The following is a 26,446-nucleotide window of genomic DNA, read 5'->3' on the forward strand; positions in this document are numbered from 1 at the left end:
TTGCTGTGTATGAAGCACTGCGAAAGGGCCCGGGTGCCTTATCTAGATGCTATCTGGCAGGCTGGTTGCTGCAGGATAAAAAAGAGCATTTTCCATTTAACTTCAAGAGTTTGCCTGGCCTATGTTCCCGGAGATAAGGGCTGGGGACAATGGAACTCGCCACAGTTGGGGAGGTAAAGATAAAGCCCTGCCTGAGCCGCCCGCCCAGATTCTTCCATGAAATACCAAAAGCCCCGTCGTTTGACACACAAAGTTCAAAACTCCTTATGTCCCGTATCTGCTATTTTGTTTGAATTTTTCACCATTCAGTGCGTCCCGCCTCATTTCCACCTGAGGCCCCTCACCTGGAACCCCTCGCTTTTCTCTGCTTATCCAGGCTCCTTTCGGCCTTCCAGGCCCTCTCGACGCTCTCAAAATTAAGAGGCCTCTTGGGAAGCTCAGCGCTGGCCTTGACCTGCGTGTCGATTCTCCCCTCCGAGGCTCATCTGTATGATGGGCTTGTCATCTCTGACCCTTGCAGGGAATTGTGAGGCCAATACTGGCAAGGAAGGGCGTGATGCTCTGAAGACTGTAGCACGACGCAAACGTGCTCACATCTCCTCGGGCCCACAGCGCAAACATCTAGATCATTTCTGTAACAATTAGCTCAACTCTCTACCTCTGCTCATCCCTTTTGCGGGGAAGACATTTGGTATTTCGTTTGTCTCTCTTTTTTTTTTTAAACCTTGTTGATTTTCTTTTCTTTTTTTTTTTAAGTTTATTTATTTTTGAGAGAGAGAGCAGGGGAGGGGCAGAGAGAGAGGGGGACAGAGGATCTGAAGCGGGCTCTGTACTGACAGCAGACAGCCCGATGCGGGGCTCGAACTCACGAACCGCGAGATCGCGACCTGAGCCAAAGTCAAGACGCTTGACCGACTGAGCCACCCAGGCGCCCCCAGTTTCTCTCTGTTGTGAGGGTTCGTGGATAAGGACAGGTTACCAGCGCAGGAAAATAGTCGTGAACAAACTGACAAAATGGACCATACAATTAGAAGAGGTCTCCTCGCACTATCATTTTTATATAAAGCTAAGGTGTGATTAAATTAGAACAGCTCAGATCCGAGCCCTCAATCGCTGATAACTGGTGGAGCAGGGCCGGTTAACAAATGAAGAAAAGAAAAGAAAGTCATCCAGAACGATGACACAAGGAGCAAAGTGGGAGCAGGAGATATAAATAGCCAAAGATGAAGAGGGGCTCAGGAGGAAATAGAAATGGCCTCTTACATTTGTGCCAGAATGACCTTCTTTGTGATCTAGATGACGAAGGTCAGCGATAAAGGGGTTGTTACTCCGAGACAATTTTGTCAGAAAAAAATTATGCCTCGCGTGCCCCCAACGCTCTCTTAATTCTTTGTTCATACTAAGAAATCAGCACATTGCCTCCCGATAACCTACATTCTGCTTACTCTAAGGTACAGTAAACCTACTTTCCTGGCTTTTCGTGCCTTTGTCTTTTAGTATATATTATGGCAATTCTGGGCTTGGTTTTAAATGGTTTCGCTTTTTCTAGAACCAAGTATCTTCGGATAATGAGGGTCTGTAGACACCTGCCCCTCTTGCTTGGTGTCCCTTTCGGACAGGAGCCCTGGCACGGCTGTTACCGGAGCCCCCTGAGAAGGAGGGAACGATCCGCTATGGCCTGGGGACACAAAACCCCACAGTTGTACCTGGTAAGTATTCCACAAATGATCGTTTCTGATCATCTCTAGAAAAGAGGATGTCACCACGTGAGAATAAAAGACTGCAAGCGTGTCATTAGGCCGTTCGCTTGTTACAAAGAGAAAATAAATTTATTTCCATGAGAGAAGAATCCTGGTCACAAACGGTAGCACAGGCTGGGGCTCTGTACGGAAGGAGGACCTTGGGAACCTGGGGCGGGCGGCCCCTGAGGACGTCTCTCTTCAGCCCTGGGTCTCTGGCAGCCTGCCTTAGCATCCCGGCTTCTGGAACCCCGCCACAGCCGTCAGGACATATGGGGTGATGAGAAGCTAACATCAGCGGCTCCGAAGATGTACATCACGTGGGGGTCGGGAGAAGAAAATTTCACACCTAAGGTGCAATTCACTGCGGGGCTGGACTGGACCATGGAATGTATCCAGAAGCACAGCCGTGAAGAGAGAGAGATGGTGATTTTCAGCATTGGAACTTCTCGGGATGGTGTCAAACTTCTCGAGTTCATCATGTTAAGGCGCCGTGAGCCCACCGCGCGTGAGGAATCGGCTTCGCTGTCAGGCCTGTGGCCAGGAGCTCCTAGACCCTCCATCATCGCCAGGAGCGCTCCAGTGACTCGGGGGTCTTTCCCCACCGTGGGCAGGAACAGCGATGCGAGGACCTGCAGGACCCTGCAGTCGTGGCTCAGAGCAGGGATCGGTCTCAACCCGGTGTAGACCTCCCGAGGGGCAGGGGCAATCGGCCAAAGGGGGTCTTGCCCCAACACTCGACCCCCCGTCTGCGCTGAATCACGGCCGCGGGTGGGGAAGGGGGTCAACCATCCAAGGGGGTCTTTGAAAACACAGGCCGGGCTGCCCCCCTTCCCCCCCCTATTTTCTTGCAGGTGAAAACCATATATTCATTTTCAAGGTCTCTTCACAAATGATGATTTAAGGGTAGAGGGCTCAGAAGAATGAAGTCACGTGATATGCTTTAATTAAAAAACAAGACATGGGGGCGCCTGGGTGGCGCAGTCGGTTAAGCGTCCGACTTCAGCCAGGTCACGATCTCGCGGTCCGTGAGTTCGAGCCCCGCGTCGGGCTCTGGGCTGATGGCTCAGAGCCTGGAGCCTGTTTCCAATTCTGTGTCTCCCTCTCTCTCTGCCCCTCCCCTGTTCATGCTCTGTCTCTCTCTGTCCCAAAAATAAATAAAAACGTTGGAAAAAAAAAAAAATTAAAAAAAAAAAAAAAAAAAACAAAAAACAAGACATGGCCTCTTCGACGTTTTGCCTTTCCCCACCAGCTGCCGTGGTGTTTACTTTAAATATATATAAATGTAAATGGCAACTTAAGATTATAAATCTTGAAAAGAAAAAAAAAAAGAAGCATGTGAGCCAAATCTTTCTTTATCTTGGATACAGAATCCTATTGAAACCATTCTTACACAGTCAACGATGGAAGGAGGAGAGAAATTATTGAGTTCCGTCAATTTCCATAAGGAGTCTGCTGTCTAGAGACGAGGCATCATCTGCCTGAGTTTACCTACCAATCTGGCTCTCAAACAAGAAAATGACACTTATGTATTCAATTTTTATGGAAGGGGCTGCCAAAAATATGCCCGACAAAATTGAATAGGCCAATATCTGCGCTCTTGACGTGTTTGCTCGTCCAGGAGGGATGTGCCCTCAGGCCGGCTGGGGTAACGAGCTCCCGTTGTCAGGATACTGCGGGGAAGGAAGGGGCCCTTGGTAGTGTCGCTGAAAACATGTTCCAAGCTCAGGGAGCCGCTGTTCAAAGACATCGTGGTGAGCCTACCTGCGTGCCGTGACCTGAGGGGCTGCAGTGTGAGTGGGGTGGATCTGTGGGTCCTGAGTGGGAGCTGCAGGGCCAGGTATGACGCTGGCGGGGAAGCGGGGCTGTGCCCCTGAAGGCACCCAGAGCCAGTGTAGCCAGAGGGCGGGAAGGGCCCGGTGCTCATGGAGGAAGGCTCAAGTAAAGGCAAGAGAAGCACTTCAGAGGCCACCACCGTAATCCAGGCCAGGACGGAGAAACCAAGATCAGGGATTTGGGGAAGGCTGGAAACGAGATAGCACAGGCAGAGCTAACAGACCATGATAGTCCACTGGCTCGGCTGTGGGTCCGGAGGAGGGAGGCGTCAGGATCAACCACAGGTTTCTGGCTCCAGCTCTTAGGTAACTGGCAACCGGTTCACCATGCAAAGACCAATGGGAAGGTTCAGATTTGCAAGGGGAATGAGTTCTGCACGCAGGAGGACATCCAGGTGGAGAGGTCAAGACGCGGTTGTTGAAAGGGGCCCGACATCAGGCACGAGAGACCCTTGGCGTTGGGAGTCACTCCTATGTGGACAGACACAGGAGTGGGGAGAGAAGGCAGAGAAAGAATAGGAAATGGGAAAAGAAATATATCAAGGATGGAACAGCAACATTGAAGGAAGGAAGGAAGGAAGGAAGGAAGGAAGGAAGGAAGGAAGGAAGGAAGGAAGGAAGGAAGGGGGGAAAAGAGTGGTCAAAATGGAGGTTGAGGGGACCAGAGGTTTGGGCAAAATGAAAGAACAAGAATTTTGCGAACAGGAGTGCAAGATCTAGTTGGTTAGTGGGGTGGTTCAGAAGGGGGGATGAGCGCGTTTAAGCCAACAACCGACCAAGGGACAGAGGTTCTAAACCCCGCTGACCAGCTCCCAGGGCTCTGAGAGCTCTGCCTCCAACTTTCGAGCTTGAGATCTATTCCCAGGGCAACAGAAGAGCCCAAGAGGGGCTGCCCCCTGCTCACGGCAAGGATCTTGCTCCTGTGACCTACAGGCCACGGGGCTCCAGACTCAGGCCACGGACCACTCCGTGATGATGCCTCGTCCAGGGGCCCGACGGGTGGGGAGAAGACCCTCGGAACCTCAGGTCTCTGAACTTCCTGATGCCTCTACTGGTAAGTCGTCTGCTCCGCGTCTGAACTCTGTGGCTTTCCTTTGCTCAGAACCACTCAGGACAGGGAAATGGGTCCTGTGTCCACAAGGAGATCATGTCACACCGTCCTTATTGTCACACCCGGAACACAGCATGCCGCTTGAGCCTTCTTGTTTCCATTTTTTGTGCCATTAACCTTCAATGGCCTAGAGAGGAAACTTCAAACTCCTTACCTTGCTCACAAGGCCCTTCACATTCTGACTTTGCCTCCCACCATACCCTCCAGTCATGTCCCTCATGGCTATTAACCCCCCCCCCACCTCCCAGCTTCTCTGTGCTTCTGTCTATTCTCTGAACCTGCCTATCCTTTCTCTCTGTTTTTTTTTAATATTTATTTATTTATTTTGAGAGGGACAGAGAGAGAGAGAAAGAGAGAGAGAGTGGGGGATGGCCAGAGAGGGGGAGAGAGAATCCCAAGCAGGCTCTGCACTGTCAGTGCAGAGCCCAACGTGGGGCTTGATCCCATGAACCATGAGATCATGACCTAAGCCAAAATCAAGAGTCAGACACTTAACCGACTGAGCCACCCAGGCGCCCCTGCCTAGTCCTTTCACAGGGCCACCGCACTGCACATAGACTACAATATAAATGTCCCTCCTCCCCACCCGCCCCCCGCCACACATGTGGAGTTGTGCAGTGGACAACCTGCACTGCCATGAAGGGCCATCCTGCCCTTTTAATGATGCCCTGCCTTTGTATATTCTTTCCTTGTTTGGAATGTCTTCAGTTCTCCTCTTTATCCCCTCTCTAAGACTTTTCCCAACTCCTCTGGGTAAGTCATTTGCTTCCCTTCCCAGACTCCCTTAGCAGCTTGAACAAGCCAATCATCTCACATACTACTCTAATGATCTGCTGACTTGTCTGTCCCTCCCATAGTCTGGGGGCAGAGTCATGTTCCATTCACTATTTTGTTTTGGTTTTGTTTTCATTTTAAATCCCGGGTGCCCAGCCACATAAAGAGTGCTCGTGAAAAACCATTTTTCTAAGTAGGATTGACAAGCCTGGGCAAACGCTCTCACATCATCATATCCAGAGAACAATCATTCCTAATTAAGTCTTTTTGAATAAATAGTCTTTAAGGCAGATTCCATCACCTACAAAAGTCAGAAGATTCTAGGAGTTGCTCACACTCATTTATTTATTCAACAAATATTTACTAGACACCTGCCATGCCCCAGGCACTGTGCTAGGGGTGGGCATTCCACAGAGAACACAGCAAAGCCCAGCCTTGTTGAGCCTGCCTTCTGGAAAGGGGGAGTGGGGAAGAATTAGACGATCCACAAGTAGACCAAAAGTCTTCTAGAATGGTAGATGGTAAGAGGCGCTAAGGAGAAAAATTATCTTGGGGGTGGGGGGGGGATGTCAGTGGCAGAAGGGAAGGACTTTGCTAGTTTACATCTGATGGTCAAAGAAGGCGTCTGATAGGAACATCAATGGGGTATCTGCACAAAGTCTTTACTTAAAAACTATTTTTGAGCACCATATCTGCGCTTAGTGTGGCCAAATACTTTCTCTGCTCCCTTGAAAGAGCTTTTATCTCACCTGTCTTGCCATATCCTCAGGTGCCTACAGGCAGGCATTGGTGCTGCACCTACTGACATCTGAGGACTCCGAGAAGGGAGGACCAAGGGCACTTTCCCCAAGAGGAAGGGACAGACGCTATGGCAGCCCAGCCCCAGGACTCCGCTTCCTGCTCTCTGATGTTAAGGAGGAGGACAGAGCACCCAGTATGGACCCGCTCTGCTTCCTTTCCTGCCTTGAAACATTTTATTGATGGCACGAGCACTGGGGCGTCGGCGGTCCCCTCAGGCACTCTGAGGATGTTTCCTCATTTGTCAAATGGAGATTTTAACACCAGTCCTGCCTCTCAACCCTGTCCCAGGGCCAAAGGTAAAATACACATTAAAGGTAGGTTATGAAACAAGGCACGTGGTCAGCCCTGTTGCTTTTCCTCACAAGAGGTATGTAAGGGTTTCTTCTCCCCTTGTGGCCACCATACTTCTTGACAACTCGCCCCCCCCCCCACCATTTCCCTTTTTCTTTGTACTTGAAAGGTGCTTTCCTTTCTATTGCCTCACCTAATTCTTGCACCATCCCGGGGGGGCAGACCTATTTCAGAGACTGGGAGTCTGAGACCCAGACAAGGGGAATGACAGGGTCATCAGTTAACCCGTGGCCAAGCAGAAATTGAATTCAGGTTTCTCCTTTCTTCTTTCCCTCCATAACCACCTTTACAGCTTCCATCACTGCGCTGGGTGAGCACACACACAGACACGCACACGCTCACACTATAGATGAAGGTCCGTAGTGGCCCAGGGTTTGGGTCTGCAAATAAAGCTATAAAAATATCGCTTTCCAGCTACCTTTGATAATGCTACTCTCATCAATGAGTTCGATTTAGCGAACCTATATTTGGGTACAACTTGAAGTCTGGGCTTAACTTATCGATTTGGGTAAAGGGCATTCTCAAAGCGCAAAGACTTGCTCAATATAAAGCTACATGCTGGTGAGTTCAAAAAATTTTTCAGAATTCCAACTTTCCCGAAAATGCTAAAATTCTAAATGAGGCAGTGACTTGGACAGACAGGAGGCTGGCTTCTTCCCCTAAGTGATTCTGCTGCTAAGCGCTAGGGAATGATGCAAATGTGGTGAGTGGCTAATAATTAAAGGATTTAATTAAGCATCGTCTGGGAACGTGTCTCGCTGAGCAGCGTGTGTATTGGCAGCCCCAAGCAATCGGGTGGTTATGGCAGGGAGGCAAGCATTGTTAAAGGCAAATGAACTGATTATTTGGGGAAGATTTTCTACGCCAAGGGTCAAAAGAAACACATGTTAACTGTTGATAATACACATTTGGGGCAAGCGTTTCAATGAACATGGTAAAAAAAAAAAAAAGGGGGGGTTTTAATTACTATCCCATTATTCACTGTTTGTGAACCCAACATCTAGCACCTGGGAAAATGGAGGTCAAGAACAATCGCCTATTCGTCACTCTGTTTCTGGACCTGGACACATTGTAGGTGGTCAACCAATGCTCAAGGTAGAAGTAGAAAACGAATAAACAGACACCGAAAGCAATCACACTATCATGTAATGTTTAGTCAAAATAAAAAAGGAGGAGGAGGAGGAGGAGGAGGAGGAGGAGGAGGAGGAGGAGGAGAAGGAGGAGGAGGAGGAAAACCTATACATGATACAAAATCTGTACATACTGTGATCCCATGATGTAAGCAAAGATATAGAAAAAGAATCAAAGGAAATGTTAGTGGCTATTTCTGATAGATGAGATCATGATGGGTGTTTTTCTCTTTCCTGCTTCTTGATTCTCTATATTTTTAAATTGTAACTATATATATATATATATATATATATATATATATATATATATATACACACATATATATATGTATATGTATATATATACACACACATAAAACACTATATTTTGTCATTTATGTATCAATTTATATACTTATACATTTATAATTTCTGTTATATATCATATAATTACAAATTATTATATATAACATGTATATTATATATGTATATATATGTATATATGTACATATTATATATATACATATATGTATATATTATATAAGTATATTACATATATCAAAACCCATGAAAATAGAAAAAATAAAAATGTATATATCAAAACCCAAAAAAGAAAATGCTACTTTTTTAATTTTTTAAAATATCGGTTTATTTTTGAGAGAGAGGGAGAGAGAGAGCGGGGGAGGGGAAGAGAGTGAGGGAGGCACAGAATTGGAAGCAGGCTCTGGGCTCTGAGCTGTCAGCACAGAGCCCGACGTGGGGCTGGAACTCACGAACCACGAGATCATGACCTGAGCCAAAGTTGGAAGCTTAACCGACCACCCAGGTGCTCCAAAAATGCTATTTTTGATGAAGCACCAGAATCACAGGTGGATGAGACATTAGGAATGATCCACTTATTACATTCGTTCACTCAGTCAGTCAACAAACAAGTTTTTAGGCAACTGTACCTATTATGCTTGGCAATCTGTTAGGTGTGGTCTTTGCACTTACCGTAGCCCATAGTCTTACAAACTTTCCCATCCATGGTTAAGCCCCGTAACCATTCCTATGTGGTGGGTACTATCATTGTTCTAATTTCCAAATGAGGAATCTGTCAAGGTCACACATCTATTAAGCAGGAGCCTCACCAAGGCACCTAACCCCAGAACGGCAGCCCTTAACTGCTCTGCCCGCCAAGTCTCCTGGTGGCCAGGTCAGGCCAACCCCTCAAACTGTGACTGTCCCCAGACATTTATACACTGTCTTCCTTCGCCTACCACTCACTGGCTTGGTTCAGCCTTCAGAACCACACAGAATGAGCAGATGACCACATATTCCCTTCAAGCCCTGTGTGTTCCAGACTAAACATTCCTGGATCCTTTGACTATCTGTCGGGGTTTCCTATGACCCAGTACCCCACCACTCTCCTCCAGACTGTTCTAATTTATCAAAGTCCTTAGAATTTGGCTCCATTGCAGAGTTTCTTGTAGCAATTTGGCCATGCAGCTGAGCACACCCCACACTGCTATGTGTGGTCTGACTAGCACAGAGGATCATCTCTCTGGACCCAGACACCAGGCTTCTATTATCATAACTCAGAAGCATCCTCATTTGGGCTTTTCTGCATAGGACTCTTTAACGTTGAACTTGCATTTTGTAGTACATAGCATACATATGTTAAGTCCTCTGTGATAACAGATGCTGAACTAGAGAGGCAAGTAATTCCCCCAAGGCTGTATACTAAAGATTCAATTATCTGAAAGCAAAACTTTAACAAAAACACTAAAATATGTGACAAGTGTAGTCACAGGTCAAATCACCAAGCCTACTGTAGCCCTCCCATAGGTGAAATACATCCTTTTGAAATAATGTACAAAACATTAGTAAGGACTCAGACTTTTTAGCATGAAAAAGCCACTGGAACAGAAAATACCCAATACTGTCTCAGTAGATGTAGGGTCATTGTCTGGCATATATTTATACTGTTAATTATTAGAGCAAAAATATCGGACATGGCATGTCTTATTTTTCTTAAATTCCAGGGTTTGAGGTAAAGAAAATTTCACTAAAGCAGGTATAAGAGGGGCTTAAAGATGTTAAGGACTCTGGGAAGATTCTGGAAAGGTCCGAGAAGAGCATGAGAAATGCATGGTGCTGGTACGTTGTGTCTAAAGCAACTTTTAAACATCCCTGCCCTTTTTCCCGGTACAGGCTGCGGTTGATCTGAAAATGATCTGCGGTTGATCTGAAATCTTCCCTTTTGCTCTTCAGAATGTCTTACTTTTGGCTCCAGAATCATTGTGGGATGAAGGTCAAGAATGAGGGCTTAACCACGGGCATGCATGTCCAGAAGTCTTAGCCCAAACTGAATCGAGGGACCCCACAAAGTTGTCAGGACTTTCTCCGTTCCCTGGACTCCCCTTTACAGGACGGCTTCATTTCAGGCAGTTTCTGATTTTTAGAGACAAAGAAGCCTCCGGCATCTCTTGGCTTACATTTCACCATCTTAATCACACCCAAGGCAAAAAAAAAAAAAAAAGTGGGCGGGAGGTAGGGCTTCTCTTTCCCATAGTTCCCACACAATTTCCAGGTTTGACTCTCACTGGACGAACCTGAGTCACATGCCCATCTCTCAGCCAATCATAAGAACTGGAGGGATGGCAAACATTGTCCCAGTTCAAGTCATATACTCACTCCTAAAGCAGGTGCAAGGGTGGGTAGAAAGGAAGCAAAGCAGTGATCAGGCTTATCCAAACCAAATGGACACATGGTTGTGGAATGAAAAAGGGATGTTTGCCATCACAAACGGAGCTTGACCCATAGAAGAATGAATGGATAATGGATGGACAAAACCACCAAGTATCTAGGATAGGGAAGAGAGGAACTTACAGAGGCCCTACTATGTGACAAATGCTACATACCCTATAAGACACGAATCATCTCAGATGAAAAGGTGGGTAACCACTTAGTAGTGAATCAGCCCACAGCTAAGAGTTAAGCAAAACCCGAGGCAAGTAGATGAGGGCCTCCTGGTGACTGGTTTAAGAAGGAAGGGAGGCAAGGAGAGTCTAGGGGAGACCATGGTACTGGAAGAGAAAATGACATGTGAAAGGGAGGCTCTAGACCCGCCTTCTGTCAAGTCTGCCTGTAATAATGACACCAGAGAGAATATTGACATAAAAGCCCAAACTGGACACCATCTGGAGTGAATGGCCTTTTATCAACATGTATCACCTGCTGTACCCTTCCAAGGATTGGGAAACCACAATTCCCAGAATCCCTCCCTTGTGTGGCTCCAAGTCAGGGTTTGCCAATGAGATCTGCACTGTGCACTGGGAACAGAGGCCATTCTTCTCTTCACAGCAGACATGTGAGCAGACGTGAGATCCACAGTTGCTTCTCAGCCAGTACTTGTGAATCACCTGTTCTGCTACTGCAGACTAAGCCAATTGGTAGAAACTTCTTCTGCAGAATTCTTAACAACTACAGCAATTTCCTTAGAAGCTTTTGAGAAGCCTGAGGTCTTCAGTATCTACTTCCCTAACCTTCTGGTGCAGCTTTCCTGATTTTTGGTAGCAACTTTTCTGACCTTTGTGACCCAACCTCTTCCATTACTCATATAAACCCTAATTCCTAGCTTAAAGCCCTTTATTCCTAGAATAGTTAGATTTGTTCCATTTCCCTGCGCAAATCCAGACTGATAGAGAACTCCAGCATAAAAAGGATCCTGTCCTGAGATGAGGCTCTGCAGTCTGAGAATGCCAACAAATGTGCCTTGCAGACTTGGAGAAGTTTTAATATACTTTTATTTCCCCTGCCCTTTTCCTACTATGTCACTGAATTTGGAGGAGGGATCAGTAAATAACTTCATTTAGAAAGTTGACTTTTTAAGTCACAAATGATGTTGCCATACTCAATCAGCATGAATGACGTTCACTCCAATTACCAACAGTAGTGGGATTCTCCCCCCCCCGCCCCACACACACACATACACACACACACACAGAAGTCTCCCAGAACATTTCAGCCTCTTGAGTCAAATATATCTACTTAAAATCCCCAGGAACTAAGACCCTAAGTCTAGAGGACCCTGAGTGTGGGCAAAAATAACTAACAACAATTAAGGGCATACTACCTGTATGTTATGTTTATTGACATTTTTAACTATTTCCCAGGCTAAGATGCCAAGAGAAGCAGGATAAATAAGGGAATATAGGAGTAGGGCTTTTCTGTTGGGCCTTTATCACCCAACTCCAGTCATCTGGATGGGCCATGATGTTCTGGGCCACTTAATTAACATGCTATGGTCTGAAAACAACAAAAGCAGAAAGTTCTTAATAAATTAATTACATTACAGCCCTGGCATCTTTAAATCCATGAATTCTTTTTTTTTAATTAATTGTTTAATGTTTTTTTTTTAGACCAAGACAGATCATGAGCAGGGGACGGGCAGAGAGAGAGGGAGATGCAGAATCCAAAGCAGGCTCCAGGCTCTAAGCCACCAGCACAGAGCCCAACATGGGGCTTGAACCCACGAACTGTGAGATCATGACCTGAGTCAAAGTTGGACGTTTAACCGACTGAGCCACCCAGGCACCTCTCCATGAATTCTTATAGAGCCTACAGGTGATGGCAAGAGGTGCCTGGCTTTGGTAAATAGCTAGGCCTAGGTTAATATCCTCGTTTTGATCCTTAATAGATGTTTACACTGTATTTAAATTGTTAAGCCCAAGTTTTATACACCTGTAAAATAAGTATAATAAAAGTATCACTAATGAAATAGGTATAATTACTTTTACACATGAGGAAACTTCCCAAGAGCAATAATGGTCCCAGGGATAGTTAGAGGGAAGAGTACTTTATTATTTTTTTAATTTTATTTATTTATTCTGAGGAGGGAGGGGCCGAGTGAGAGAATCCCAAGCAGGCACCACGCTGTCAGCACAGAGCAGGATGCAGGGCTCGAACTCACAAACCATGAGATCATGACCCGAGCCAAAATCAAGAGTCAGATGCTTAGCCGACTGAGCCACCCAGGCGCTGAGGTGAGGGTCCTTTATACTCTTCCGTGATCTCCATTAACACCTTCCCACCCAAAAGCTTAATCTAAATAAAAGTGATGCTCTTGCTGTAGAAATGCAATTCAATGTTGCAATTTAATGTTGAAATAAAATTCAGAAGAAACTCTTAGTCTCTTCCTAGAAGAATGCCGTTCCTCCCTCCCCAGTTCCTGCTTTATAAGCTGCCACTTCCAAAAGAAAATCCATTTGAAATGAGAGTAATCTCTCCAAAATATTTCTTCTGATGACAATGTTCCACCCAAATGCTACTTCGATGCTTCCTATGAATACAATCACTAGGTTAATGATTTTAAATATCTGGGTTAACTCTCCAGTTTGAACCATCCCATGAGACAAATGTGAGAATGACTAGGTATAAAATGAATTCACTTGTTGGGAGTTAAAACATGGTGAGTAGTTGAAAAGATCAATAAAATTGAAAGCCTCTAGCCAGGCTAAGAAAAATAGAGAAAACACAACTTACTGATACTAGAAATGAAAGGGGGGGGATACACTGCAGTCCTTGTAGAAACTAAAAGTATTATAAAGGAATACTATGAATAACCCTATGCCCACGAATTTGATACCTTAGATGAAAGTACCAATTCCTTAAAAAACATAATCTGTCAAAATTCACGTAAGAAAAAATAGTGTGAATAGGCCTGCATCCATTAAATAAATTAAATTAGTGATTAATAATATTCCAAAACAGAAAACATCAGGCCCAGATAGGTTCCCTGGTCACTTCTACAAAACACTGAAGGAAGAAATTATACCAATTCTCTATAATCTCTTTCAGAGGATAAAAGCCAGAGGAATACTCAGTAACTTATTCTCTGAGGTAAATATTACCCTAATACCAAAACCAAAGATGTTATAAGAAAACTATAGACCAACATCTCTCTTGAACATAGATGCAAAGTCTTCAATAAAATATTAGCAAATCAAATCCAAAAAAAGGATGAGGAAAAGAATTATGCGCCACAACCAAGTGGAATTTATCTCAGATATGTAAGGCTGGTTCAATATTGAAAATCAATTAATGTAATCCATCACATCAAAAGACTAAAAAAAAGGGGCGCCTGGGTGGCGCAGTTGGTTAAGCGTCCGACTTCAGCCAGGTCACGATCTCGCGGTCCGTGAGTTCGAGCCCCGCGTCAGGCTCTGGGCTGATGGCTCAGAGCCTGGAGCCTGTTTCCGATGCTGTGTCTCCCTCTCTCTCTGCCCCTCCCCCGTTCATGCTCTGTTTCTCTCTGTCCCAAAAATAAATAAAAAACGTTGAAAAAAAAAATTAAAAAAAAAAAAAGACTAAAAAAAAAAAAAAACCACATAATCATCAATAGACGAAAAAAAAAAGCACTTGACAAAATCCAACAGCCATTCATGACAAAAACCCTCAGTAAAGTAGGAATGACAGGGAACTTTCTCTACTTGATAAAAGCTACCTACAAAAAAACCTACAGATAACATTATACTTAACAATAAGAAACTTGAAGCTTTGCAACTAAGGTATAAAGCATGGATATCTTTTCTCACCACTCCTTTTCAATATGATACTGGAAGTCCTTGCTAATATAATCAGGAAGAAAAAGAAATGAAAAGTATACAGATTGGGAAGGAAGAAATTAAACTTTTTTTACTCACAGATGACATGGCTGTCTATGTACAAAATCTGAAATAACCACCAAAACTCCTGGCAATAATAAAGGATTGTAGCAAGGCTGCAAGATACAAGATTAATATGCAAAAGTCAATTGTTTTCCTATATACCAACAATGAACAAGTGGAATCTGAAATTTAAAATATACTATTGAGAGTAGCACCAACAAAACATAAAAAAAAATACATAAATCTAAAAACATGTACAAGACCTATATGAGGAAAACTACAAACCTCTGATGAAAGAAATAAAAGAACTAAATAAATGGGGAGATATTCCATGTTCATGGATAGGAAGACTCAATACTGTCAAGATGTCAGTTCTTTCCAACTTGACCTACAGATTCAATGCAATCTCAGTCAAAATCCCAGCTAGTTATTTTACAGAGAGACAAAAGACCCAGGGCAACCAACATAATATTGAAGGAGAAGAACAATGTTGGAGGATGGAGCTACCCAGCTTCACGATTTACTATAAATCTACAGTAATAAAAATGGTGTGGTATTAGTGAAAGAATAGAAAAACAGATCAATAGAACAGAGTAGAAAGCCCAGAAATAAATCCCCATCAATAAAGTCAATTAAACTTTGACCAAGGAACAAAGGCGATATGAAGGAGCAAAGACAGTCTAGTCTAACAAATGGTTCTGGAACAATCGAATGGTCATATGAAAAGAATGAATCCTACACCCTTCACAAAAATGAACTCAAAATACATCTTAGACCTACATGTAAAACACAAAAGTATAAAATTCCTAGAAGATAATGTAGGAGAACACCTAGAAGACCTTGGGGGTGGTGATGCCTTTTTGGATATGAAAGACACAATCCGCCACAGAAATAGTTAAGCTAGACTTCAATGAAATTAAAGTCTGCTTCACACACACAAAAACCAATATCAACAGAATTAGAAGACAAGCTACAGACTGGTTGAACATTTTTGCAAAAGACACATCTGGTAAAGAATTGTTATCCTAAATACACTTAGAACTCTTAAAACTCAACAATAAGAAAATAACCTGACTAAAGCATGGGCCAAAGACTTTAACAGACACCTCATCAAAGAAGGTATATGATGGTAAACAAGCATATAGAAATATGTCCCACGCCATAGGTCTTCAGGGAAATGGCAAACTAAAACAATGAGATACCACTACACGCCCACTGGAATGGCCAAAATCTAGAACACGGATGAGAGCAAATTCTGGCAAGGGTGTACAGCAAAAGGAACTCTCATTCACCTGCTGGTGGGAATATAAAATGGTACGTCTACTTTGCAGGACTGTTTGACAGTCTCTTACAGATTTAAACATATTCTTACTGTACAATCTAGCAGTTATGCTCCTTGGGCATTTTACCCAAATAGGCACTGAAAACCTATGCCCACACAAACCCTGCATACAGGTGTTTATAGAAGCTTTACTTATAACTGCCAAAACTTGGAAGCAACCAAGATAGCCTTTGCTAGGGGAAGGGATAAGTGAATTGTGGTATGCCCAAACAATGAAATATTACCCAGCACTCAAAATAAATGACCATATGATTTCATTAATATGTGGAATTTAAGAAAAAAAACAAACAAACAAAGAAAAAAAAGAGACAAACCGAAAAACAGACTATTAAATATAGAGAACACAGTGGTGGTTGCCAGAGGGATGTAGGTGGGAAGAAGGGTGAGATAGGTAAAGGGGATTAAGAGTACACTTAGAGCGACACGCACTGAGAAATGTATACAATTGTTGAATCATTATACACCTAAAAGTGACATCACACTGCATGTTGACTATATCTTAATGAAAAACAAAAACCAACAATTAAGAAATGAGCTATCACCCATGAAAAGATGTGGAGGAACCTTAAATACGTAACCTAAGTGAAAGAAGCCAATCTGAAAAGGCTACATACTATATGATTCCAACTATATGACATTCCGGAAAAAGAAAAACCACGGAGACAATGAAAAAGTCAGCAGTTGCCAAAGGTTTAGAGAGTTGGGGGATACGTAGGAATAAATAGGCAAAATATAGGAAAATTTCAGGGCAATGAAAACACCCTGTATGATATTATAATGATGGATATATGTTATTATATATTTGCCCAAATGCACAGAATGCACAACACCAAGCGTGAACCCTAATGTAATCTATGGACTTTGATTATGTGTCACTGTAGAGTTCATAAGTTGTAACAAATGTACCACTCTGGTGACTAATGCTGATAATGGGGGGGGGGGGGGGGCTATGCATGTATGAGGGCAGAGGGCATACAGCTAATATCTGTCCTTTCTTCTCAATTTTGTTATGAACCTTAAACTGCTCTAAAAAATACCTTCAAAAAAAATTTTTTTTTAATTTTTTTTTTCAACGTTTATTTTATTTATTTTTGGGACAGAGAGAGACGGAGCACGAACGGGGGAGGCGCAGAGAGAGAGGGAGACACAGAATCGGAAACAGGCTCCAGGCTCCGAGCCATCAGCCCAGAGCCTGACGCGGGGCTCGAACTCACGGACCGCGGGATCGTGACCTGGCTGAAGTCGGACGCTTAACCGACTGCGCCACCCAGGCGCCCCACCTTCAAAAAATTTTAAAAAAAGGTATGGAAAGAAAATCTGGTGGTGGGCATTTGATCAGATTGGCTACTCCAGTGTAGAACCTATCCATATACAGCAAGGTTTTCGAAAATCTCCCCAACTCTGTCAATCATTCATCCACTCCATAAAGATCGATTAATAAATTAATTACTTAGTAAAGGCTAATTAATAAAGATTACGGACTCTTTGACATATGCTGTGCCCAGGTTCCCAGGGGACATTTTCGTGGACAAGACAGACACGGTCCCTGTACCACAGTCCCATCCAACCCCCAGGGTTGTGTCATTCAACTTCTTTTTTCTCCTTATTGCCCCACCACCCCACTCTACCTCCCTACCAGGAACTTTTTAAGATTTTTTTCCGGAACCACTTCCTACAGAATTTTAATACCACAGATAGATGGTATCTCTGTGCTTTATACATGAAATGAATAAGGTTTTTTTTCACCTTCCAAGGACTGACTTTTGCTCCTTTCAGGACAATATCGCCCCCATTGAGAATGTATAAAGATATACCAGAATATGGGGCGCCTGGGTGGCGCAGTCGGTTAAGCGTCCGACTTCAGCCAGGTCACGATCTCGCGGTCCGGGAGTTCGAGCCCCGCGTCGGGCTCTGGGCTGATGGCTCAGAGCCTGGAGCCTGTTTCCGATTCTGTGTCTCCCTCTCTCTCTGCCCCTCCCCCGTTCATGCTCTGTCTCTCTCTGTCCCAAAAATAAATAAACGTTGAAAAAAAAAAATTAAAAAGATATACCAGAATAGAGCAAATCCCAGAAGCTGAAAGACCCTTAGAGCCTAATAGTCTATGTCAGGGTGGGGGTCAGGATGGAGGGAAAATATGTAACAAAGTTGACAAATTAATTAAAATCAATCAAAAGCTATTGACCGCATGTCTACTAGATGTCCCCAACTGGTAGGCGTGTGGGATACAGAAGAAGCAGACACCATCCCGACTTTAAGGAATAGACTTGCAATGCCTCTATTTGGAGACCCAAGAAGAGAACATGTGGTCTGTTAGAGTAATGAAGTCCCCGCTATGGTGAGTGTTGCAGGTGCACTGGGGTCCAAGGCAGAGCGGTCAGCATGGGGGCAGGGGAGCAAAGCAAGGCCCTCTGGAGGAGCTAGGGCCACAAAGACCTCAGCAACTAGATATTTGAGCTTATTCACAATTTTTTAGCACCTGTTGTATAGGGCACTGAGCTAGGAACTGGGCTTCCAGAGATGACCAAGACCCTATAAGCCATGGAAGCTGATAGAAGAACAGATAAACACAGGAAGAGCTCTCCACAAGGAACAAGTGCCACGGGAGGACGAGGCCTCACGGTAGGGTGGAAAGATCAGATAGAGGAGCCAGAAATCCCTGGTTTCAAAGCCCAGCTAGACCATCCCTCTGAGCCTCGGTTTCCTCATCAGGGCAGTGGGGAGAAACGTGCCCTCCTGGTAGAGTTGCTGGGAGGCTGTTGGTTTGGGCCCTTGAGAAACAGACACCAAGAAAGGATTAGCTGTGAGAGGGAGTTACTGGGGGCCAGGGAGCTGCAGGAGGCAGGCAGAGCCACCAGACCACCACGTAGCTGCCCCTGAGGAAGGAAGAAGGAAAAAGAAAGCAGAAGCAGGAGAAAGAAAGAGAGAGAGAGAGAGAGAGAGAGAGAGAGAGAGAGAAAGAAAGAAAGAAAGAAAGAAAGAAAGAGAAAGAAAGAAAGAAAGAAAGAAAGAAAGAAAGAAAGAAAGAAAGAAAGAAAGAAAGAAAAGGCAAGCAGGAAGGAGGGAAGGAGGGAGGGAGGGAGGGAGGGAGGGAAGGAAGGAGGGAGGGAGGGAGGGAGGGAAGGAAGGAAGGAGAGGAAGGAAGGAAGGAAGGAGAGAAAGGAAGGAAAGAAGGAAGGAAGGAAGAAAGAAGAGAGAGGGAAGGAAGGAAGGAAGGAAGGAAGGAAGGAAGGGGGAAGGGAAGAAAAAGAAGTCAAGAAGGCAGGCAGAGTAGGCAGGAAGAGTCTTGGCCTGCTACGCAGGTTCTAAGAAAACGTCAGTAAGTCAACAGGACACCCTGGAGCCGACGTTGCTCATAAAGGGTGACCCACATCTCTGTCTGCATCCCCGCCAAACTCGGCCGGCACTGGCTGAGAGCAGCAGGTGTAAACGTGGTGAGGGACACAGAGTGTGGCCGCTGAGCCCGTCTCAATCCTGCCACCTGCAGCGGCGGCCCCGAGAGCTTTATGCTCAGGGCCTTTACAGGCAGATTATACGAGAAGATGTGCATCCTCGCTATAGTGACGTCAAGCACAAAGTCCGAGCAGCCTCGTCCGTGGGAAGGGATGGTGATGATGATGATGAAGAACAGAATACCAAGAGAACACCAATTATGGGGTGTGCTTATTCGTTTCTCCCAGAGGCTTTTAGAGGGATCCACGGAGGGTACACGGGGTGGCAAGGAGAGCCCTGCAGAACAGCTAAGGTTTCTTCAAGGAAGCGGACGCTTCTGGCCAGATAGAATTAGCTGCCTGGGAGATGGGGTCAAGGACAGGCCTGACCCCCACAGGCTCAGTGAGCAGACAAAGGCCTCGAGCAGCATCTTCACTGGTGGAGGATTATAAGGTCCCCACCTCCCCTCACAAGGCTGCTGCTTTCTCGAGTCAGCGCTCCCACCGGGGTGGAACGTGGGAGGCTCGCATCTGGCTTGCCCACCAACCTCCCCTTGGAAACATCCAGAAGCCAACCGAGAAAGACCAATCACGGCACATATTTTAAACCCCTTCAATGCTATGCGAGGACTTCAGAGAGTGAGGAGTGGAACACGCCCAGCCTGGGGACTAGCCCGGCCTCCTCTTTACAACCAGTTCTAAGATGAAGTTGGATCAGTAGGAAACGCTGCAGGAAGCAATTTCCATGGCCGTCCCTCGCTTTCGTGACCCGCCAGTCTGGGCACAGGAGTCATACAGCCCTCGGCTTGCCGTTCCCGCCTTCTGTCTGCTCACTTACCTTCGGGATGGAATGCCTCACCCTCCCGACAAGCCCACTGATGACTCCCACTTACCCCTGCGTCTTCGGGGAAGGATTCCCGGGGGCCCCGCTGGGACGGGTACAGATCTTGCTGGACGCCTTCGTCCTCGGCCTCAGCATGTTGTGCCCTGACGTCTGGCCTGTAGGCCCAGTTCTTTGAAGAAAGCGTCCGTGGGGAAGTCACCCTTGCGCGGCCCGCACCTCATCCTCGCGGGCCTGGCTCCCGTGCGCTCCAGGGGAGAAGTTTCCAGAATAAATGATGAATAATAGGCTGGTGGCGGGGGCGGGGAGACGGCAGATGGGGCGTCACCACCCTGGGAATGAGAAAAAAAACAACAATACTCAAGCAAGGAAAAGAGCATCACTATCCAGAGGGGGACACAGAGAGAAGGGTGGGGGACCTGGGTGGCCCTTATGAGCCCAGGTTGCGCATTCAGGTCTGACTTCCTTGCTGGCCACACTGGAGAGGCCAAGCCCCAGGTCTCAGAACACCTATGAGCTGCCCGACCCTTGCCTGTCTTTCTGAAATCAGGGGGTTTTCTCTGAGCCCTCCCTGCTCCGGGGGACATGCGGATATCTGAGTGCCAGCCCAGGGAACGTTGTGCCCTGGATGCCCGGGGATAAAATTCCACGCGTGGGTCTGAAGGCAGAGCATTTGACGGCTTTCTCTGTAAGCCTCCCTCACCAACCACTGCCCAGTTTGGAAGTGAAATAATTGAAAGACCTTGAGGGTCACATTTAAAATTTGAGTCCCTCCCGGGTTGCTATTTCTCCCTACCCCGATGAGGTGCTCTCGGAACGCACACAGCAGCATCCCGAACAAGAATGTACAACAGAGAAAACGACAGGAGATAGGCTAGTTTGGTGTTCTCATTTCACGGAGAAGGAAACAGGCCCAGAAACCCCGCAACCTGCCAAAGGTGCACAGGTGGCAAGAGGAGGCTGGGGCTGGATGTACAAGTAGACACAGTAGACTGAACGTGTCCTCCCAGAAGATGGGTGCAGGCCCCAGCCCCAGCACCCATGAATGGACCTTATTTGGAAATGGGGTCTTTGCCGATGAGGTCGACTGGTGGGCTCTAATTCAGGGACTGGCGTCCTTAGGAGAAGAAATTTGGACACAGGCACATGGGGAAAAAGCCATGTGAAGAGGGAGGCAGAGGCCAGAATTGTGCCTCCGAGAGCCAAGGCCACTAGGGAGGTGTGAAACACATGCTCCCTCTGTTGAGAGCCCCCAAGAAGGAACCAGCCCTGCTGACATCTTGAGCTTGGATTTCTAGCTCCCGAACTGTGAGAGAAAAAGTTTCTGTCGTCTTCAACTTCCGGTTTGCAGCACTTCGTTACGGCAGCTGTGGGACACCAATACAAAGCCCAAGTCCGGGTTTTTTTGCCCTCACAAGTTTCCAGAACCAAAACCTAAGGGTAGAAAACAGACTTTTAACCCAATGATCCTACTGCCACCTCAAGAAGGAGGAAAAAGTGACCCGCTTTTGACCCCGGGTTCTGATGAGCACACAGATCTGAAACAGGGGAGATGTCTTCTTTCTTCTTCGGAAGAAAGCCTGAGGGACAAAGTTAAGTTGGATGAATGCTCAGGACTCGAGGATTGCTGTCAAGGGATGCACGTTCTGGAAGCCAAGGTACGATGGTCATGCTAGAAAATAACTTGGAAAGATATGCGCCTGCCCAATTTCCCAACCCAAATGATAAGTAGTCCCAGGGGGTGCTTTAATTCTAGCATTTCCAGTGTTACTTTGGGGTCACGTGACTTGCTACACATACACCCTTGGAACTGGTGAAAAACACAGTATTCCGAAAACATCAGCACCCAGGCTGCCAAGATGCTTCTCAATGGAGCCTGCGATCACTGAGGTTTGAGTTAATTGTCTTCCCCTAATCAGAAAATCACAGCCACCCAAGCAGTTCCAATACCCAGGGCAGAGGAGAGGCTGGGAGGGAACCAGAACAATATTCTCCAGCCCCCCGTCGGGGTTTCCCTGGATGTGAGGAGTCAGAAGCTTGGTGGTGTTTCACATTTGCAAAGTTTTGGTCCGAATCCATTTTTCATCTCACAACCGTTCTGGATGATCCAACATGAGTAAGGGTTTGTCCGGGCTGTTTGGGGTTCTTTTGTGAGACTGTCAAAACAATGACCTCATCTGGAGCCATCTGCTGGCAGGAGGGATTGGCAGGGAGCTCGTTTCTGACTTGTGTCACTGGGGCAATCAATTCAAGATGGCCACTCTGGGCACGAAGCTTGCGAAGCGATATCGAAGCAGATAACGGATTGCTCCGTCTCTTTCTCAAGTTACCAAACATGTCAGTGTTAAGGCAGCCTCCACCAAAGGCTGCCTGCCAGGCATGGCAGAGGGAAGACATCATCCCCTGACCCAGAAACACAAACTCCTACATTGCCTGGATTGGGGTGGGGGGCGGGTCGTGTTTCCCCACCACATCCCCGCCTGGACGTGAACTGGCAGAGCGAAAAGGAACATGACCTAATCAGAGAAAGCGATCATCTTCGGAGCAGAAAGCATGTGGGTACCATCAACACGCTCACGCCAACAACACGGAATGACCCTGATCTGACGCCGTGCAGTTGAACCAAGGCTCTCCCGATAACGGCAGAGTCCGTGGGAAAGAATCACTCTGGGCATGATTCTGATTCAGTTGGTGATTATCTGGAGAGAATGAACTGGGACATTCGACAAAGGCACAGAGCCCGTAGGTGTTTGGGAATTGTGGCCGGGGTTGCTGAGCGCAGCGTTTTTCATGGTCTGTGCAATTAGAGAGCAGGTGTGGTTTTAGGTGCTCAGGAAAAGAAGATTTCTCTTTTTTTTTTAATTGCATGTCCCCCACTACCTTCATTTCTCTGGGAGAGAAGGAACGAAGCTTAAGAAAACTATTTTTGACCCGATTCGTCGTGATTGCCAATTTGCTTCCTGAAGTGGCTAATCGGGTAAGCCCGGCAGAACATTCCGGTTTCTGCTGGGGAGCCAGCTTCAGAGCAATTCTGTGTGTTCTCTCTGCTGAGAGATGAGACGATGCCACTTCCCTAGATGTCCTCTTATTTGTGATATCATAACCACAACCTGCGCTGGGGCCGGGCGTAGGCCGGGCCGCCTCTCACGTGGTAAAACCAGCAACTAGACATTTCTCGCAAATCTGAGCTGTCACAGGCTGCCCGGGCATGCGTTAAGTCTGGTGGGAGCCCCTAATTGTAGCCAAATGAGGTATAATCACTTGAAACTTGGCTCCAGCATGTAGTGAAATTTGCAAGAAGGTCACCGTGACATTATCCACACCGAGCAAAGTAAAAGCAGGTAGCATCGAATGCATAGGATGCGCTAAGGCAAAAGTGGTGAGAGCTCGAGAGGGGCTCAGATGAGACGGGGAGGGCGGAGAAATAAGATTGTTACCTGCCTGGGGGTCTCACTCCTAAATTGGCCAGTGTCACCGATAGCAGGTGCCCAGACACCTTCACCCCGGGGTGAGTTTTGCATAAGCTCCTTTCAGCAGGGACCAGACTCCCACGTGCAAAGCAGACCTTCTAAAAATAAGACTAATGTACTTGGCAGGGGCGGGAGGAGACCGTATAAGAAAGTACCTTAGCAATACTATTTCTTGACGTCCAGGCACCCCTGGCCCCCTGGATCGGCACATGTTGAGAGGACCCGTCTGCGCTACGACGTCAAGAAATGTGCGTTCCAAAAGGGAGGCCACCGAGCCAACCCCCATAAAACACAATTGCACACGGACACCTCTTCTATCTTTACAAAGTCCAAACTGGACCACGAATTTGCTGCCGCGTTTGACATCTTATAAAGGACGTTTTAGTTCATACCCACCCGAGAATGATGCCAGAAAAGACAAAGTGCCCACTGCCAGATGAGTCGCGTGTACGTCTAGGGCTCCGTTCTCCACGTCAGAAGTCAGAAGGGGCTGCTCTTGGGGCGCCTGAGTGGTCCAGCGGGTTAAGCGTCCCACTCTTGATTTCGGCTCAGGCCATGATCTCCTGGTTCAGGAGTTCGAGCCCTGCATCGGGCTCTGGGCTGACAGTGTGGATGGAGCCTGCTTAGGATTCTCTCTCTCCCTCTCTCTCTCTGCCCCTCCCGTTCATGCTCTCTCTCTTTCTCTCTCAAGATAAATAAATACACATTTAAAAAAAGAAGAAGAAGCGACTGCTCTTTGGGCTAATGTCATTAAGGTGCACTGGAACTTAAAATACCAAATATTTTATGAACCAGTCAAAAATAGTAATTTTTACATCCAGGAATCCACTCCGGCTTTATGATATGGAGATGTTTTATGACATGCTCTAAAAATCCCATTTAAATTTTTTTTTAATTTTGAGAGAGAGCAAGAGAGAGCACAGCAATGCAAGTGGGGGAAGGGCAGAGAGAGAGGGGGAGAGAGAGAATCGCAAGCAGGCACCACGCTGTCAGCACCGAGCCCAGCATGGGGCTCAGTCTCACAAACCATGGGATCGTGACCTGAGCTGAGATCAAGAGTCGGCTGCTGAACCGACTGAGCCACCCAGGTGCCCCCAAAACCACATTTTACTCGTGCTTTTGTTTACAAAATCTGACAGCTGAAAGCAAGAAAGCAATGACATGGCCCAGCAGCTAATGACGACACACTGAAATCAGTGATTTAAAACAAGCACAAACGCACATCTTAGTGCATTTGGCTAAATCACAAGTACACATTGAAGGTCCAGGTCGTCTGATTCTCTTCTGTGAGGATCGCTAGCATTCACTGCTTAAGTGACTGCATCTTCTGCCTACACACCCGTAATAATTCTTATTGGTAGTTGTGACTGGTTTTAAAATCCAGCCAGAGTGATTTCAGGCAAGGCAGCGAACGCAACGATTGTGTTTCTTCTGCAGGACTTGGAGCAAGATGGAGCTCTGGCAATTCTTTTGGTGAAATGAGGCAACAGGGTCCCACTTGTTAGCAGCCCAGCTGAGCGGCCCCGTCCGCCCGGTGACTGGGGCAGGGCTTTCCGAGGACGCGGTTCAAGTGGCAGGGGGTCCACTCCTTTATGAGGGCTGCTGGCCCAAGCATCTCACAGGCTGCTCGTGGGGCCAGGCTGACCTCCGGCCATTCTGCTGGAGCCGGGCTCTGAGCGGCAGACCTCTCTGCCCACCGCCGCCCCATGTTAAACTGTAACCGTCCACTAGGCTTCATGGGTCCATGCCCCGGGGAATTAAAAAGAAAAAGAAGACAGGACAACACGATGCACATTTGCAACGAGTATTTCCGCAGCCGGGGGGGTCTCGGTTCCGCTTTTCCCACAACCGTCTAACACAAGTTCCTCCGACGGCCTCTGGCTCCAGGGAGGCCAGAGGAGAGCCCTCCGTTGTGCCGGCTCTGGAGCCAATTTAATTCTCAGTCTCCCCCTAACCGGGGACGTTGGCGAATTTCTTTACCTCCCCACGTCTCCGTTCGTTTCCTCATCGGTGATGTGAGCTCGGGGAGGATCAGTGCAAAGCGGCCCCAGGGACTTTTCCACTCACCCTTGTATCTGCGAGGAACCCGCTCACGCTGGTCTCCCCCACGGCTAGATTCCTCACGTCCCAGCCGCACCGTGACTCCTGGGAGGGAGGAGTCCCTGCTCACTGTCTCTGACGTGCGGTGTGTTCCTTCCATCGGGATTAGCACACCCTAAATTATCCCGTTGTTGGTGAACGTACTTGCTGTCAACTCCCGCTGTCCACCCCCCCACCACTCTGTCACACACACAAACTCAATGAAAGCCGGGATATCGCCAGCTTTATTCATCGTCCTGTTCTTAGAGCCTCAAACCAGGCTTGGCACAGAGCAGGGGCTCGATGAATACCCGTTTTTGAATGAATAAAAATCCATAGGAAGCCCTTGCGCGATATTAGGCCTTCAAAAAACATCAGCCAGCTAAATGAATAAAAAGAGCTTGAGAAGGGGCGCCTGGGTGGCTCAGTCGGTTGAGCGTCCAGCTTCGGCTCAGGTCATGATCTCACAGTTCGTGGGTTCAAGCCTTGCGTCAGGCTCTGTGCCGACAGCTCAGAGCCTGGAGCCTGCTTCGGATTCTGTGTCTCCCTCTCTCTCTGCCCCTCCCCCACTCATGCTCTGTCTCTCTCTCTCTCTCTCTCTCTCTCTCTGTCAAAAATGAATAAGCATTTAAAAAAAAAAGAACTTGAGAAGTTTCTTTATCCAATTCTTTGTCCAATTATACTTATTTGGAGGATCCTGGAATTCATGAACTTCATGCTTTCCATGTTATCTGCCTGATATTAAATGAAGGCCCTTGAATGCAGGACCCCTCTTATTACCTGGGTGTGAGCAGAGGAGGCAGAGGAAAGCCCAGAGGCTCTCACGCCAAACAGACGTGAGTCCAAATCCTGGCTCTGTAGTGTGACCACAGGCCAGTCATTTATCCAGGTCCCGTGTCTGGAAAGATGGGGTAAA

The sequence above is a fragment of the Puma concolor genome, chromosome D2 (genome assembly GCF_028749965.1).
Source record: "Puma concolor isolate L17-30 chromosome D2, mPumCon1.1.hap2, whole genome shotgun sequence".
In the NCBI taxonomy this organism is placed as follows: Eukaryota; Metazoa; Chordata; class Mammalia; order Carnivora; family Felidae; genus Puma; species Puma concolor.